The sequence below is a fragment of the Urocitellus parryii genome, chromosome 5, assembly GCF_045843805.1.
Source record: "Urocitellus parryii isolate mUroPar1 chromosome 5, mUroPar1.hap1, whole genome shotgun sequence".
Lineage (NCBI taxonomy): Eukaryota > Metazoa > Chordata > Mammalia > Rodentia > Sciuridae > Urocitellus > Urocitellus parryii.
In genome coordinates, this window is record NC_135535.1 from 201,046,127 (window position 1) to 201,064,266 (window position 18,140).

Genomic DNA, 18,140 nt, shown 5'->3' on the forward strand with positions numbered 1-18,140 from the left:
GAGGGGCATCACCATCACCACTGTTAGTTAGTTTTAGAACATTTTCAGCGTCCTCCAAACAAACCCCATCTCCTTTAGTGATCACTGTCCATCCCCTCCTGGCAACCTCCAAGCTCCTGGTGATGGCTAATTAATTTTCTGTCTTTATGGATTTGCTTATTTTGAACAGTTCATTTAAACAAAATCATTCAATACGTGGCCTTTTGTGACTGGCTTCTTCAGTTTAGCATAATGTCTTCAGGATTCATTCATACTGTAGCATGTATCAGCAGCATGTTCCTTTTTGATATCCTGAATAATATTCCACTGCATGAATAGACCATATTCTATTTATCCAATCTATTTATCCTGACTCGTGTGCTCATCACATGGTAACATCCCCAGGTGTCTGACAAGGGCTCAAGGAATAAAAGGATGCATCATTCAGCACACATTTACTGACGACCTACGACATGCCAGACATTGTCCTAGGAGTTTTGGAGTGAACAAGACATAACTTCTGCTCTTCTGGATCTTGTGGTCCAGAGAGGCAGGGGAAAATGAATGTGTATTGTGCTAGGTCATGGAAGAGTACGGAAACCACAAGGTGGGGTGAGGACAGCAAACTTGGGAACTTCAAGTTCCTTTCTTCTAGCCATCCTAGGTTCCAGTACTTCCCAGAGAGGTGGTGGCAGAGTGAGGCAAGAAGCCAGGGCTCCTGTTTCCCACAAGGTGCTTCTGACATCGTGACTGTGGCCTCAGTGTGGTGCAGGCCTGTGGGGTCTTTGCTCTTCATGGAATCGTAGTTATCCACAGAGAGGCACCCTCTTTTTCTTCTCTCTTTCCTGCAGACTGCGGTCTCAACTAGGTCGACAGTCCCAACTTTAAATAATATTTAAGAGCACCACTTGGTTCTTCTGTGCATATTAAATGTTCCTTTTTATCCAAATGATTCCATTTCTGTCCCTCAGTGATGGAGGGAGCTTGCTCGTGCTTCCCGTTGGAGGATTCCCTGTGCCACAGGAGGCTCTGCTGTCTGTGTGCTGTGCCCCAGACCGGGGACCACTGTGTTCAGCTGACCTCCACCTGTGTGCCTTGAGGAAGGCTTGCTTCCCTGGATCTGCCTTCCCTTACAGTGCTGACGATCTGATTTTTAAGAATCAGAGTAGGAGTCGGGCACACTGGTGCAGGCCTGTAATCCCCGTGGCTCAGGAGGATGAGGCAGGAGGATTGCGAGTTCAAAGCCAGCCTCAGCAACTTAGCAAGACCCAGTCTCTAAATAAAGTACAAAAAAAGGGCTGGGGATGTGGGTTGTACCCCTGGGTTCCATCTGCAGTACAAAACAAAACAAACAGACAAACAAAATTAGAGTGGTAATTTGCAAAAATTGTGAAGAATGGGTCCCCAGAGGAGAATTCAAAAAAGTCTCAACTAATCATATCTTGTGTGTGTGGAACTGGGTGTCTGAGATAATTAGAAATGGGAGGTTAAAGTCTACCGAGGAGAAAAAGAACTTTGCTATGATAGCATGCTGTTTTTCATGAAAATGTCTGGGTCTTGTCTTGTATCATGGCCTTTAGGACTTGGGGGAAGGTGACATCTGACACTTGGAACTACTAATGAGCTTCCCTGGAGTCTGCAGGGTCAGATCAAAGGCTCCAGCCAAGGCTTCCGGCGTTTGCCCGCGAGGCAGTCTGGGGACCCTCCTTGGCATAAGTTATTCATCTACGTCAAAGCTGTGCACTGTCAAAGCTGTGCACAGGAGGCCAAGTCGGCATCCAAGGAGGTGGGGCATTTTCTCCTTAATGAACTGCTTAGGCTCCTTGGCTGGGGAAGGGAGATGGTCATTAATAGCCTAAGTGACTGGGACCGTGCTCCAGAAAGGAAATTCACTCCCAACAGAGAGCAACATAAAAAGATGTAAATAGATAGAAATCTATTACTAAATTTGCATAGCGTAACAATCTTTATTTGGGGCTTAGTCTTATTTCAAATGCAAAAATTTGTGTAGGTTATAATGTATTCATTGCTTAAAAAAATCCAGAGCGCAGATGAAAGAGAAGCAGCGAAAAATAATTCTCCCTTTCAGCTCTCATTCCCAGTTCTCTCCAAAGGCAGAGTTGCCGGCGTTTTGTTCCAAAGATATTTGATGCAAAACACTTTTCAATATCGCAACAATTTCTGAACCATTAGCTATAAACAGCAGGCAGCCTGCTGAACCAGGATTCATGTCCTGCTCTTAGCACTGCATTCCTGAGAGCCCCTGTCTTTTCCTCCCTTTTAAGGCTCTGGGTTCCAAATGATGTGGGTGATTCTTATAAATTCCAGGGCCTCGTCATATTCAGAGCTCAGAAAGTGTGGTTACAATAATAATTGCTTATGAAGTATCAAAAAATTAGGGATGCCACATAAAATACTGGACACCCAGTTATATTTAAAATGGACAATGAATAATCTGTTAGCACACTCCCCCTTGATATCCACAGCAAATTTGTTCCAGAAGCCCCTATGGACACTAAAGCGCAGGTGCTCAAGTCCCTATGTACAACAAGGTAGTACCTGGGTAGAATCATCTCCAGATTACTTACCTAACACAATGCAAATGCTATGCAAGTAGTGGTTACACTCCATCATTTAGGGAATAATGACAAGCAATAAAAATGTCTGAGTGTGTTCAGTATAGATGTAACCAACATAGGCCTCACTATAGGAAGGAGACGCCCGGCAAACAAGGCTCCAGCAGTGAGTGGTGCGCAGAGACCCAGCGTCCAAGAGAGGGAGGGAAGCACAGCAGGGTGTGTAGTGCTCAGCACGTGACAAATTCAAGTATTGCTTTTGGGAACTTTCTAGAATCTCCTCCCTCCCAACATTTTCAACCCCTGGTTGGTTGAATCTGTGGATGTAGAACCTGAAGATACAGACTGACTGTGTAAGTACGTTCCAAATATTGCACGAGGCAAACTTACACTAAAAGAATTATTCATTGTTCATCTGTCAGCCTGTAGCTGGGTGGTCTCCAGTTTTCTTTGCTAAATCTGTCAATCCTACACTGAAGGCCAAACATGAGCAAGGTCATGCAGAGGATGGCATCCTGGAAGACGGGAGTGTTGGAGCTGGAGGGAACCGAGAGACTGGCCTCACCCCTTGGTGTCCATGGTCCAAGCTCACCCCTCAGCCCTCAGAGCTCCTCCCAGTGGATTCTGCTGTGGCTCTAACCTCAGGCTCTGTCTTAGACTGTCCCCTTCTCTTCCTTAGGACAAAACCAAACATGGAATGTCCTTGGTGCATGTCAGGCACTTCGAGGTGGAGGTGGACTGTTTGACATTTGATAGCAGATAAGCTCAGCTTAGTCTGTTCTTAAAAGCATGTCATGATCACAGTTTTCATGAATAAAATGGACACTTAGTAAACATGTTCCAGTGGAAACACGTGAGCATCCCTTCCTCTCTGCCAATCAGATGCCACTCTGTGAGTTAGGTCTCAGGAATTTCTTTTGGTCTGCCTGGCTTTCTCCGTCTGGGTCCCAGTCTCCTCCTTTCCTCCACTCCCTCTTCCTTCTCCCACGTTTCCATCTGAAGCCATTCCTAGAGCACTTCTGAGATTCCTAGGCCAAGAGAAATTCCTTTCATTGCATGAAATATGATGCTCCTAGGGAGTGGCAGCCAGGAAAGCAGGCAGCTGGGAAGAAAGAATGTGGAGATGACGGCCTCCTCAGCCTCTCCCACCAGGACCCCTGGATAGAGGCTGTCCAAAGGAGCACCCAACAGCCAGGGGAAGTGCTTTATAGAAAACAGCTGAGTGGGGACGAGGTGTTCACGAAGTAAAATGACAGGTCTGATTGGGACGTGGGGAAAAAAGGACATTTTATGCCACCAAGTCTGGGAATGGTTGGCAAAATTATTTTAATCTTGTATAGTAGTTCTCCCCCATCTATGTTTCACTTTCAGAGGTTTTAAATAAATACCTTAAATATTTAAAATAGTAAATGGAAAATCTCAGAAAGATACAATTCATGTTCCAAATTACCATTCTGAGTAGCATGATGAAATCTTATCCTGTCCCACTTTGTCCTGTCCATGATGTGACTCTTCCTTTTTTTAAAAAAAAAATTATCATACTTGGAATTTAACCCAGAGGTGCTCTACCACAGAGCTAGATCTCTAGCACTTTTTACTTTTTATTCTTTTGAAATAGGGTCTTGCTAAGTTGTTTAAGGCCTCTTTAAGTTGGGGAGGCTATTCTCAAACTTGCAATCCTCCTGCTTCATCCTCCCAAGTTGCTGGAAGTAGAGGCATGTGCCATCACGCTCAGCTTTGAATCATCATTTTGTCCCATGTATCCACACAGTATATGCTACCCTTCCACTCATCACTTAGTAGCAGTTTTGGTTGTTAGATCAACTCTTGAGGTATTGTTACCTAGAACTTATGTTCAAGTACCTTTACATGTAGCCTGATGTCATAATGCGTATGTAATTATCCCCTCATTATCTGATCGTTTCACATAATCATAAGAAGTGTGAGTACAATACAGTAAGATATTTTGAAACACACACACACACACTGACCTGTATTACTCAGGCTTTCATCTCTGTGTCCAAAATACTTAACAACTTAGAGAAGGGAAAGTTGTTTTTGGCTCATAGTTTCAGAGGTTTTGTGCACAGTGGGCTGGCTCCAACGCTCTGGGCCTGAGGAGAGGTAGAGCATTTGGCAGGAAAAGGGGAGAGAAAGTGGGGGAGGGGCCGTGGGGCAGATGTACTCTCCCAGGGCGTGTCTCCAGTGCCCCACCTCCTCCAGCCATGCCCCACCAGCCTACAGTTTCCACCCAGTGAGTGCATTCAAACTGGTTAGGTCACAGCCCTCAGAACCCAATCACTTCACTATCAAATATTCCTGCGTTGGCCAGGAGCTCTGGGGAACACCTCATACCCAAACCATAATAAGACCACGTTCACTTAGCTTTTGCTACACACACACACATACACACACAATGTACTTATTGTTGTAATTGCTCCATTTTATTTTTCATTCTTGTTGATCTCTTTTTAGGCCTAATTTATAGATGAAGCTTTATCAACTGTGCATACAGAAAAAACAGTATATATACAGTTTGATACCATCTGTGGTTTCAGGCGTTACTGGTGCCCCTGGAACATGTCCTTCATGGATAGGGAAGAAATGCTGCCCATTCTTTTGAGAGCTCACAGTGTTAGCTTTTTTTTTGCTGCTGTAACAAATACCTGTGATAAAGGAGAAAAGGTTTATTTTGACTCATGGTCTCAGAGGTTTCAGTTCCTGGTTGGTTGACTCCATTGCTTTGGGGCTTGAGGTGAGACAGCACCTCATGGTGGGAGTGCAGGAAGAGGAAACCACTCACTTCCTGGGAAGCAAAGAGAGAGAGAAGGACTGGCCCTTCAAGGGCACGCCCCCAATGACCTAACTTCCTCCAATTGGGCCCCACCTTCCCGAGGGTCTATCAGCCTCCAATAGTGTCAAGGTTGGGGACCAAGCCATTAACACCTGGGCCATTGAGGGATAGCTAAGATCCAAATGTAGCACTCCCTAGTTTTTTGAGATATTTTAAGTTTTTTTGTCCTTGATTCTTTCTGAGTATAATTGTCAACTCATTGGGGGAAATTGTGTCTAGATAGCAATTAATAAAATACTAAGGTTAGTTTAGTCTCTTAAAAAGATTTTGCTCGTGTGTGTGTCTGTGTGTGTATTTCACTTTTCATCAGACTTATTTTAGGATGAATAATAAACACTTTGCTTTAGGGTTAATACATGCAAAGGTAATGTGCCCAGGGAAATGCAGCCCATCCTTGTGAATCCCGGAAGGAAAACATGACCGATCACCAGAAGGTTGATAGGTTTTAAAACTTCAAAAGGGCTTTGGGCAAGGAAGACAGAAGAATTATAGACCTGGCATATTATTACCATCAGTAAGTTCAGAGTTTAATAAAGTAAAATACAGGCTTCACTTGAGTTGCTAATTAATTAATCTTTAGTATGCTCAGTGATTTTCAACTTTTGCAAAGTCATGAAATCTTCTGTAAAAACCTTGATAAAGTTTGATCATCTTGCCCCATAATTTATCTAAAAGTAAAATAAAGTGGAAATCATTTTTTTTGCATATTAGTCATTACTGAAATAGAGGATTCATTTGTATGTGATAAGCATAACTAATAGTTGGCTTGAAAAACTAGGTTGACATTATGTGAATGCCCATGAATTAGCAGATTTATGATATTATTTATGTGATAAGAGATGAGCCATCAATTTCTTATGAATGGAGGCCAGTTGTAATAAATCTACAGGGGTTATGCATTGGTCATATCTTTCATTGTACATAAAAATAAATACATAAAAACAGAGATATATAAAAACAAATTTGTAAAAGTTACCCCGGACACTTTTCAAAAACTATTTTTGATTGACATGTAACTATATACTTATGACCAAATCAGAATAATTACCATATCTACCACCTTAAATATTTGTCATTTCTTTGTGGTGAGAACATTAAAAATTCTCTCTTCTACAGTTTTGAAGCACTCTACGTTATTGTTAGCTGTCTTTACCTCACTGTGTCACACAGCATAGGAGTTCATTCCTACCCACTGTAACTTAGAGCCTGTTGACCAGCCTCTTTAACTCACTCCAACTCCCCACCCTCCTTAGCCTCTGCTAACCACTATTCTGCCCTCAACTCCTAGAAGATCAGATTTTTTAGATTCCACATATGAATGAGATCATGTGGTATTTTATATTCCAAGGAAAGTTAGACCTAGCCACATATTTTCCCCTGTCTTGTTCAAAATGTTTATTATGACATTATTCTTCAAACATATAAACTAAAGAAGCTGGCCTAAGTTAAAGGAGAAAAGGAACCTGGTTACAGAATAGGAAAGCTTTGAGAATGTAACGTCTCTGTTTTAACTGCTCCCTGCCTGGTTCTTACAGGTCGCTTGAAACTGGTGAAATTTCCCATTTCTTCATTATGTTTTCCACCACATTCTCTAGCATTTAGGTCATAGTCATCTTTTTTACTAGCGGGCATATTAATTATACAGGATGGAAGGTTTATTGTGACATATGGGTACATGCATGTACCATCACTTGATCAAGGTCACTCCCTGATCCCTCTCCTGACCCTCCCTCCATTTTCCAGTCCCCCTTTTCTACCCCATTGTTCTCCCTCCTATTTTCACAACATTCTTTTACTCTCCCTTCTTTCCCCACTAGCTTCTGTACATGACAGGAAAATGTAGCACTTGTTTTTCTGAGTCTGGCTTATTTTGCTTCACACGATGCTTTCTAGTTTCATCCATTTTCCTGAAAAATGACATAATTTCGTTCATCTTTATGATTGAGTAAAACTCCATTTTGTATATATGACACATTTTCTTTCTTTATCCACTCGCCTGTTGACAGATAACCAGGCTGCTTCCGTATCTTGGCTATTGTAAATTGGGTGCTATAAACATGGAAATGCATGTATCTCTAAACTATTCTTACTTTAATTATTTTGGATAAATACCAAGAATGATACCACTGGGTACTGTTGAATCATAAGGTAGTTCTATTTTTTTTTTTTGAAGAGCCTCCATACTGATTTTTCTAGTAGCTGTAATAATTTATATTCCCACCCATAGTGTGTAAGTCTTCTCCCCACATTCTTACCAGCATTTATTGCTATTTGTATTCTTGATGATTGTCATTTCGATTGGGGTGAGATGGAATCTCAGTGTGGTTTTATTTTGCATTTTCCTGAAGGCTAAAAATATTTATAAAAATTTTTTTCTTTCATATAATTATTGACCATTTGTAGTTCTTTTGCAAGTCTGTTCAGTTCTATAATTTTCCTTGTAGAATTTCCTTGGTTAGATTTATATCCAGATATTTACTATTATTTTTATTTATTTATTTATTTATCATTTTAGTTTTTTGGTACCAGGGATTGAACTCAGGGACACTTGACCACTGGGCCACACACCCCCAACCCTATTTTGTATTTTATTTAGAGACAGGGTCTCAACAGTAGTTGTTTAGCTCCTTGCTTTCGCTAAGGCTGTCTTTGAACTTGCCTCCTACATTCCTTCCTGAGCTGCTGTGATTCCAGGCATGTACCACTGTGCCTGGCTATTTCATATATTTAAGAAATATATAAAACCATATATAGTTTATATATATATATATATATATATATTACTATTATTTTATTTTTTAAAAAATATTTTTAGTTGTTGATGGACATAACACCTTTAATTTGTTTATTTAGTTTTTTAAATATGATGCTGGTGATTGAACCATGCATACTAGACAAGTGCTCTACCACTGAGCCACAACCCCAGCCCCATATTTTACTATCATTTTAAAAATAGAAAATGGAATGAAATTGTTTTCCTCTTTCAGTGGATTCATTATTGGTGTATGGAGAGGTTATTGATTTTTGTATGCTGATTTTGTATCCTACTACTTTGCTGAATTGTCAGATCTAAAAGTCTTCTAGTGGAATCTTTAGGGTCTTCTAACTATAGAATCATATCATCTGAAAACAAGGATAATTTAACTTCTTCCCTTCCTATTTGTTTTCCTTTTATTTCTTTCTGTTGCCAAAATTCTCTGGCTGAAATTTCAAATAGTATAAATAGGAGTACTCAGAGTGTACATTCTTGTCTTGGTCCTGATTTTAGAGGACATACTTTCAGTTTTTCTCCACTAATTATGATTTTGGCTCTGGTTTTATCTTATATAGTCTTTATTATGTTTAGGTTAAGATCTTTTTATCCATATCTGCTTTGGGTTTTTATAATAAAAGGATGTTGAAATTTGTCAGAAGCTTGTTTTTGTTGAGATAATTGTGATTTTTGTCCTTGATTCAATTTATGTGGGATATTATGCTTATTGATTCGTGTATGTTGAACCATCCTTGCATTCCTGAAATTAAACCAACTTGATCATGATGTGTGGTCTTTTCAATTTGTTTTGTTAATATTTAAGGATTGTATTTCTTTCCTTGAAGTCTCTTTATCTGATTTTGGTATCAGGATGATACTGGCTTCCTAGAATGAGTATAGAAATATACTCTCTCTTTCTATTTTATGGAATAATTGAGGAGCATTTACATTAGTTCAACTAAAAATCAACTAAAATTCTTCTATGAATTTCTCTGGTCATGGGCTTTTCTTTGTTTGAAGATTTCTTATTATTGTTTTAATCTCTTGCTTATTATTGGTATGATTAGGTTTTCTATGTTCTCTTGGTTCAGTATTGGTAGGTTGTATGTGTCTAGGCATTTATCAATTTCTTCAAGATTTTTCAATTTTTTTTTCAGAATATAAGCTTTCAAAATGGTCTGTAATGTTGTTATGTATTTTAGTTGTGTCTGCTATAATATCATCTCTAATTTCACTTATTTGGAGTTTTTCTTTCAGTTAGTTTGGCTAAGAATTTATCATTTATTTTTCAAAGAACCAACCCTTTGTATCATTGAGTCTTTATATTGTTCTTTCAGTTTCTATTTAATTAATTTTGGTTCTGATCTTTATTATTTCTTTCTTTGTACCAGTTTTGGGATTAGTTTGTTTTTGTTTTTGTAAGACTTTGAGATGTATCATTAGATTTTTCGGGGGGACTTCTGGGTTTTTAAATTTTATTTTTATTTGTTTTATTGGGTACTAGGGATTTTAACCCAGGGCACTTTTACTATTGAACCATATCCCCAACCCTTTTCATTTTGAGATAGGGTCTCACTAAGTTTTTTAAGGCCTCACTGAGTTACTGAGGCTGGTCTAGAACTTGATTCTCCTGTCTCAGCCTCCCAAGTGTCTGGGATGACAGGTGCGTGCCACCACACCTGGTTCTGTTTTTTTAAAATTTATTTGTTAATGTCAGCACTCATGCTGCAAACTTCCCTGTTAGATCTGTTCTTACCGCAGCCCACAGATTTTGGCATGCTGTGTTTCCACTTCATTTGATTCTAGGAATTTAAAAATTTCCATTCGAACTTACCCAATGACCCATTGATTGTTCAAAAGTGTGTTGTTAAATCTTCAAATGTTTGTAAAGTTTCTATAGTTTTTCTTACTGTTGATTTCTAATTTGATTTCCATTATGTTTCAAAAAGTTGCAAGAGATTTTTACAATTTTTTTTGTATTTGCTAAGCCTTGATTTAATCTTGTTGTTTTAAAGTTCAGGTCATTAGATTTGTAGCTTATTTATGTTGTTTGGTTGTTAGAAAAAATGGTACTGTTTTTTGGCAACTTTCTAAACAGTAACTAGAAGCAGAACTCCTTCTCATTACCAAATAAATTCCCACCTTGACCTTGACTTGTAGACTATTCTGTTGTCCACATTTAATGCTTTGTCCTCTTTGCCTACTAAGATACCAGTGGAATTTTAGAATGAGATCACGTCTCATCTTTGTGATGTCTTACACCATCACCCGGAGCAATGTTGTCCTCACCTCTGAACTCAGTTAGTGCTCAATTCTTCCATAACTCCTTTGTTGTTGAAAACATGTAACTGTGCATTTTTAGTTACTTTGCCTGGATATGTCCTATCTTTCGTCTAGCAAGTCCTTTTTTGAAAATCTGAGCATATTCACACAAGCAGAATTTGTCACCTTGTGTGTATATTGAGTTGACTCCAAAGTGCAGAGGCACTAACCTGGCACAGAAGCTCAGGAGAGTAGCTGAAGTCCAAGAGCACTGGAAGAATGAAAAACTTTTCTTTTGAAAAGGACAATAAAAGAATGAATCTAGAAAGGAAAAACTACCTGTTTTATCATCCATCACACCCGGGATGGTGATTAAAGGCAGAAAGAAGTTATTAATCAATCTGCAATCACGTGGGGATCTCAGGAGGCCATAAAGCAGGGAGCCTGGTTCTGTGCGAAGCAAGCCCAACCAGGTCTGTTTCGTTTCCTTTGAAAACAGGGGTTGGTCACGGAGACAAGGGGCGGAGATGGGTGCAATCTGGTTGGAATTAGTAGTGTTATTTCCTCTTTAATCTTTGTTTGTCTAAACCAAGAGGTTGAGAATGTGAGGTCCCCACACTCTCAAGAAGAGATGGACAGTTTCATAACCATGGTAACCAATCGCACCAGAACTGGCTTTAAATCAATCATCAATAACTTGCTTCAGTGAGCATAGCTCTGAAAGCCAACCAATCAGGGACAGCCGTATGAAAGGTGAAAGTCAATCAGTTGGCAGTGGACTCACCCCAGTGAGCCTGCTTTTAAGCTGCTGCCAATCCACTTCAGCTGAAAACACATTTCTGAGGCGAATGTCTTTCCATTCCTGCCTGTTTCCCAAAACCCTGTGGGAAAAAAACCCCAAATCGTCTTCACTTTGCGTGGTCTCATTGGTTTCTTAGTTCCTGTCCTCTGGCCAACACAGCTCTCTCTCGCTTAAGTGGGGAGTAAACTCAGCATTTTAGTTTTAGGTTTTATGTAAAGGGTCTCACCCCTTTATATTCCTTAATAGATTATGCTCACATGGGAGCATTCTGTGGGTTCCTTGTGCTAACAGGCAGCACGTTTACTGGGCCATTTGAGCCTGAATTTTGTCCTTTGTTTTTGATTTCTGTTAAGTCTGTCTCTATAACGATTTAAGTTCTAACTGGTTGCACTGAGTTCTCATTGCTGAATTCAGTGAACTTTAGTTGTTGCATTTATTTTGATTTTTGTGACTTATATCTTAGGATTTATTTAGGATCATTAGGCCAATCATCTTTTACGTCATCTTTTCAGATTGTAGGCACATAATTTGCTTTAAAAACTCAAAATTAAATATATGTATAAAATCATTAGAGCATTTGGTTTGTAGTTGGACAATTTGTTAATTATTATTATTATTTTTTGCCATTAATGTGCTTATTTTTCAGCTGTTAGCTTTGCTTTTGCAATTGTCTGACCGTTGGTCCAGTGGTCTCAAATGAGCTTTTGTAATTTCCTAGATTCTCTTCTGTCTGTTGACTCCCTGAGGGAGGAATGGCACAGGTGCAGGTCAGTTTATCTCCTAACTATTACAATTTGGATCTGGAATGTTCCCTGGAGGCTCATGTTTTGAAGATCTGGTCTTCGGTGCAGCACTGTCCAGAGGAGGGGCTTTTGGGAAGTGCTTGGATCATGAGGGTTCTTCCCTCATCATTGGATTAATCCATTGTTAGGTTCACAATTGCTGGCATTGGGGGAAGGGCTGGAAGCTGGAGGAGGTGGGGCCTACTTGGAGGAAGTGGTGAACTGAGGATGTGTCTTGTCACTGGTTCCTTCCTTGCTTCCTATCTGCTTCCCCCCACCCTTGCTCCACCACACCCTCCTGCCAAGGTGTGCTATGTCACCATGGGCCCAGAAGCAGTGGAGCTAACCAGCCATGGACTGAAACCTCTGAAAGTTTGAGCCAAAATAAATCTTTCCTTTTCTCAGGAAAAGTGTCATAACAACAGAAAGTGACTAACATACCATCCAATGCAAACTGAACTTGAAGACTAATGGCTAGAAGCCTGTTAGGCTGGTGGCCGATTCATGCAAAGATGATCAGTCAAACTTTGTTGGGTCGCCTTCAAAGTCTTCATAAGGACGCTTGGTCATGTCAGTTGGAGATTATTTTGTGTAGTACAATGTATTAGTCAGCTCTATGTCACTGTAACAAATAACCCAAACAAATCATCTTATAAAATAAAAGGTTTATCCTGGCCTGCAGTTTTGGAGGTTCCAGCCCATGACCAGGTGGACACACTGCTTTTAGGCTTCCGGGCAGCACATCACAGCAGAAGCATGAAATGGAACAAAACTATTCCCCTCATGGCCAGGAAGAAGAAGAGAGGAAGAAGAAGGGGCCAGAGTGCCAGTGTCTCCTTCAAGGGTGCATCCCCAATGACCTGAAGGCCTCCCGCTGAGCCCTCTTGAAGGTTCCACCACCTCCAATCCCACCATTCTGGGGACCAGGTCTTTAACACCTGGGCCTTTGGGGAGCACTCTCCATCCAGACTTCAGGGTGCGTGTTCTGGAGTTAATTATCTGGGAGCTGACCGCAGGGTCTTTCCTTAGGCTCTTTCTTGTTTATCTGTCGTTTTCCTCTCCTCAAGAACTTTTTCCTACCTGAACTGTGATTTAATTTTTGTACTTTCCTTATTAAATGGCAAAGATATTTTTGCTTTAGAATCACAATGCTGATTTGGGTAAACTTCTGACATGTCAAAATCAATGCATTTCAGAATTCAGGACGATTAGAGAATAATAATGCTCAGTGTTCAAAGGTCAACTTCTTTAAAATTGATAAGCCACAAAGCCAACAGAAATAATGCTGAACCCGAGATGATTCTCTTCTCTAAAAGCTCCAGTTCATTCCTGTGTGTACCCTCTGGACCCATCTTTCCATATCCCTCTCTCCAATCCACAGTACTTCTCTTCCTTCTGTTCCTTCCTCTGGCCTCCTAAGTGAGTTCTCCTCTCTTGAGAATTTCCTAAAAAAAAAAAAAAAAAAAAAAAAAAAAATTACATTATAAAATTGTCAGACCAAAAGAGTGATGTTTAGAAGCTGAATTTAAACCATGGTTTTAAAGATTTTTAAACCTTAGCAAGATAGACAGAAACCTGTAGAATTTGCCATTTTGTTAGATATTTATTGTACTGAATTATCAACTATGCACCAACTAGTTCAATTGATTGTTAGCCTCCTCAGATGGGGAAGATGATTAAAAGCACAGGGTGGGAAAGACAAAGAGAGAATTTAAATAATCCAGCTCTGCATAATTTAATAATGGCCTTGAGAGGGCAAGGGAAATAGGCAGTACATTACATTAGGCTATCATAGAAGCTTTTCCCATATGGAAGACTGAGTAAAGATCCAAAATTGCAAACAAAATAAAGGTGAATTAATAGGGTACTTAAAACACACAGAATCCAGGTATAGTTAAAAATAATGCACTGCATATCTGGGAGAGTTAAGAGAGAACATTTTTAATGTGCTCACCATAAAGAAATGATTAAAGCTCAAGGTGAGGGATGGATATGCTAATTTCCCTGACTTGATCATTACATAATGTATACATGAATCAAAACATCACATTGTACTCCATAAGTGTATAGAAATATTATGTGTATTAATAAAATTAATAAAAACCAAGATTCCAGGAACTTTTGAGCAGTATTTGAGGTAGATCTAGCAGCCTAACGGAAGGGAGACTCGTCCTCTCTTTTTACAAATGGGATTTAGACTGGAAATAGAGGATTTAGTCAAAAGGAAGAAAGCCAGATGGAAAATGACCGATTTAGAAGATCTCCTACCCGTGGCGGGATAACTTAGTAAATAAGCTAGAAATGGAAACACACTTCTGGGCCTCCATATATCACAATTACCTTTGAAATGTACTGGTAGATATTTGCAAGTGGAAGGACCATCAGAAACAAAGAAATAAAAGCTCATCCTGAGCCTGTCCAGTGGTGTCACTGGAGGGCAATGTTAACTCCTGAAAACTTTCTCCTTCCTCTAAATTTTCAAGGAGAATTTAGAAATATAATAGATGAAAACATGGCCTTCTTGTTAAAATAGCTGTGTCTCGAGGGGACAAAATTGTGACGTATGCAGTCGAAGGGAGAAACAAAGAATGTCCACTGGCTTCTGCCCCTTTCAATGCTTTATTCACTCAGATTACTCAATACAATTTCACTCTATAGGTTCTTAATCAAGAAAACGACCATCCTTAATGCTAGGCACTGCCTAGACATAATCAATTCACAGCAAACAATTCTAGATTAATTAAATTCCCAGCAAACAATCCTGGATTAATTCTAAGCACTGCAAACCACTTAATCATGACAGGCTCATGACAGACATTCCCTCTGTGTGCTAGGTTCAAAAGTCTTTTTTTTTTTTTTTTTTTTTTTGCCCATAACCAGAAATAATTTATTTTTAAAAGCAACACACCAGAGAGGTCTTTCATGTCTAGTTTTGTCCACTCTGGACCCTGAAGTCTTTTTTTTTTTTTTTTTTGCCTTGCCTGGCAATAAATATTTTAATTTTTGTTTCATTTTTATAATGACAAATAATTTTCAAGTTCATTTCCTTTTTTTTTTGTTTGTTTGCTTAAATACAAAGCTAAACCACAAACAGGTACAACCAAGACATTTTATCTCACATTTAAAGACTCCTGCCGGATCCTCCTCCAATTTGCTGACCACTGACCAGGCTAGTGGGGGTGGGGGGAAGACTTTCTTAGGTAGCACCGTCATGAGGCCCAGGATGGGGTAAGGATGAGGACAGGTTCTCACACCTGTCTCCATTCACATTTACCTGGGACCAGGGTGGACAGGAGCCCCAACCCCATGGACAGAAGGTGGACAGTGAGTGAGAATCAGACCCCTGGGAAGGGAAGAGGAAGCCAGCTACTCCTCCTGGTATCACATTCAAGCTGAGAACTGAGCCTTGTCCTTGCTCCCTGGCTAAGGGCCCTGCCCGCTCCATGTGCACCAGATGCCTTTCTTTGAGGCTGGTGGAGACAGCTGGGCGGGATCCTGAGCTCTAGGCTCACAATTCAGGTTATGGCTGCGCTTCACAGGAAGGACACCAGGTGGTCTGACAACAGAAGGCCTCACAGCAGATCTGGAACTTTCAACCCAGCAGAACTGGGCAGGTGGGTGAGGGGTTTGGGGAAATAATTTCTGGTCCCACTACAAAACTTTATTTTTGATTAGAATAGAGTACCATCTCAAATCTCTTCTACAAAAACAAAAAAACCCCAAAACAAAACAAAAGAAATCGCAACCACTTCACTCACTTCAAGACCTATATACATGTAAGTTGTTCTCTGTGTTTTTTTTTTCCTTTTTTCTTTTTTTGGACTTTTTTTTAAAATTTTTACTATTATTTTTTTTAAAATAAACTCAGTGTTCACATTTCTATAAAGAATTAACCCAGTTTCAGGAAGCCCTGCCCTGGCAGGTGCAGGGAGCAGAGCTGTCCCTGCCTGCCTCTAGGGTGACTACCCACCCTGATGCTTCAAGGTGCCCGGAAAAGCGGCCGCCCTTGGAAGAGAAAGTCTAGGCCCGGCCGCACTCCCCAGCCGCAGGCCAGTAAGCTTTCAAGAAAGCAGAGGGGAAGACTAGCTTACTGCGAAACCCTTTAAAAAATATTTCATATACTTCAAGGTGCACCTGTCGAGACGTGAGGAGACAAGAGCTTGGAGACATCCCACCCAGGCCTGGGAGGCAGCGGCGCCCTCACACTGGCCTCACACCCGCCAGTCCTGGGACGTCGGGGTGTGCGGGCAGGCCAGGCTCTTCACCTGGAGGCAGGAGACCCCCAGCTTCCTAGTTCATGTTTGACTCTTTCCTCTAAAACCTGTGCCGAGTCTTTGACTGCATGCACGGGAAGCACAAACGTTCAACTTGTATGCAAAAAAGGTACAAAAACAACTAGGATATAAAAGTTTTGGTAATATAAGGCCATCTGTTCAAGTCCACCTTGGAAACCTGTAACAGATATTTAAATACTACAGTGAAAAGGCATCTTAATATACTTTTTAAAAAGATCTGAAGTACTCCGCTAAGATTAAGTGTGTAAAAAAAGATCATTTCCCTTTGAGGGCACTTTGTCCTTTGAAGAAGGGAGGCGGGTGAGGAGGCCGATGGCGTCAATGCTTCAGCCACGGGTAGGCCTCGATGGAGGCCCTGCTGCGGTCCCCATAGTCGTACAGCAGCTCCTCCCCGGCCGCGATGTCGCGGGAGGCGATGAGGATGAGGTGAGGCACGCCATTGATGTCGTGCAGCTTCGTCTGGCAGTTCCCGCACTTGCTGTGATTGATCAGCCTTCCCAAGCGGTTTGTCTCTCTGGTGGCGTCCACACAGTAGGTTTTGCTCAGATACTGAAAATAATACATGTAGCAGTCCGTAGAGGGGTCTTGTGCATACAGAGCCTCTCGCTTCTTGGCGTCAGTGATCTCGATAAGGTTGCCGTGGTACTCCACCACAAAGTCGCCCCGGAGGAACTGCTTGGTGGCAATCACGCCCCTGCCTTTGCCATCAATGAGGTCAATCTTCATGCCTTCTTCCTTCCCACTTTCAATCAACTCATCTATTCTCTTCCTTTCTTCAGACTGCAGCTCGGCCTTGCTCTTCCTGGAGCTCCTCCGGACAGGGTAGAAGTCCGTGAGTTTGCGATTCTGTTGCGTTTTTCCTTGAGCTTTTTTCCGAGGGGTCTGTTTTCCCTTGAGGGGCTTTTTCGGGGCCTGCTGGGCAATGGCTGCATTGGTGGAATCACAAGTCGAGGTTGGAGTTTTTGGAGGTTCTGCTGCTTCAGATTTTTGGTTTGGAAAAGGTGCCAGGGGACCTCTCCTAGCGTCTTTGATCTTCTGTTCTTCGGATTTCAGGGAGCTCCGGATGACATTCCCAGCACTTCTTTTCTCTTCTCGTTTAGATCCTGTAGATTCCAGCTAATGGTTTCCCCTGGCATTTGACTTCGTGATGTGCAACTGAGTTCTCTTCCTGAAGGGGGGAAACGCATTCCAGAGCATTTGTTCGGGCTCATGTAGGTATAGATCTTTGATTGCCCGGCAAATACGTTCTCCTGCAGCCCGGCCAGGCCCATGGCGGTGCACCCCGCGCCCTCGCCGCCGCCACCGCGGCCCGGCCACCAGCGCTGCTCAGGTTCAAAAGTCTTAAGCCTTAGGCTTTACGTCCAGCAGATGCATACTCACTCAGACCGCGGTGACCAGGTCCGGAACCAAGGCAGGCTCTTCCTGGTGTGGAGTGGATGACCCGTTGAGGAGAGGATCCTAGGGAGAAGTTGTGGCTCTCACCAAGGTCCAGATGTGGTGGTAGAGTTTGAGAGCGGTGAGGATCCTGCAGAGGATCAGGAAACGATGACAAGTGACGGGATGTCAGTCCAGGTTCTCATCAGGCTCTGAGTACATCTTGGCTGAATCCCTGTTCATCAGCTCTATGATTTATACTAAATTTGGGGGCTTTTGACCCCCCTTTCAATCCTTATCAGCTACCCGGGGATTTCTCCATGACATCATTTACCCTGGGGTCAGAAACATCAGGTCTGGTGGTCTCCACCCTGATCTTCTCGCCTTTCCCTCCTAACAGGTGAGGACAGCCTGCCAGGGGCTTCATTCTGTTTATCAGGGTGGGGGGAAGTAACTTGTTTGAG

General features: G+C 41.5%; 1 pseudogene; it reads right to left on the bottom strand.

Moving 5' to 3' along the window:
* Positions 1 to 16,577: 16,577 nt before the first annotated feature.
* LOC144255045 (N-lysine methyltransferase KMT5A pseudogene) lies at positions 16,578 to 17,573 on the bottom strand (annotated as a pseudogene).
* Positions 17,574 to 18,140: the final 567 nt, after the last annotated feature.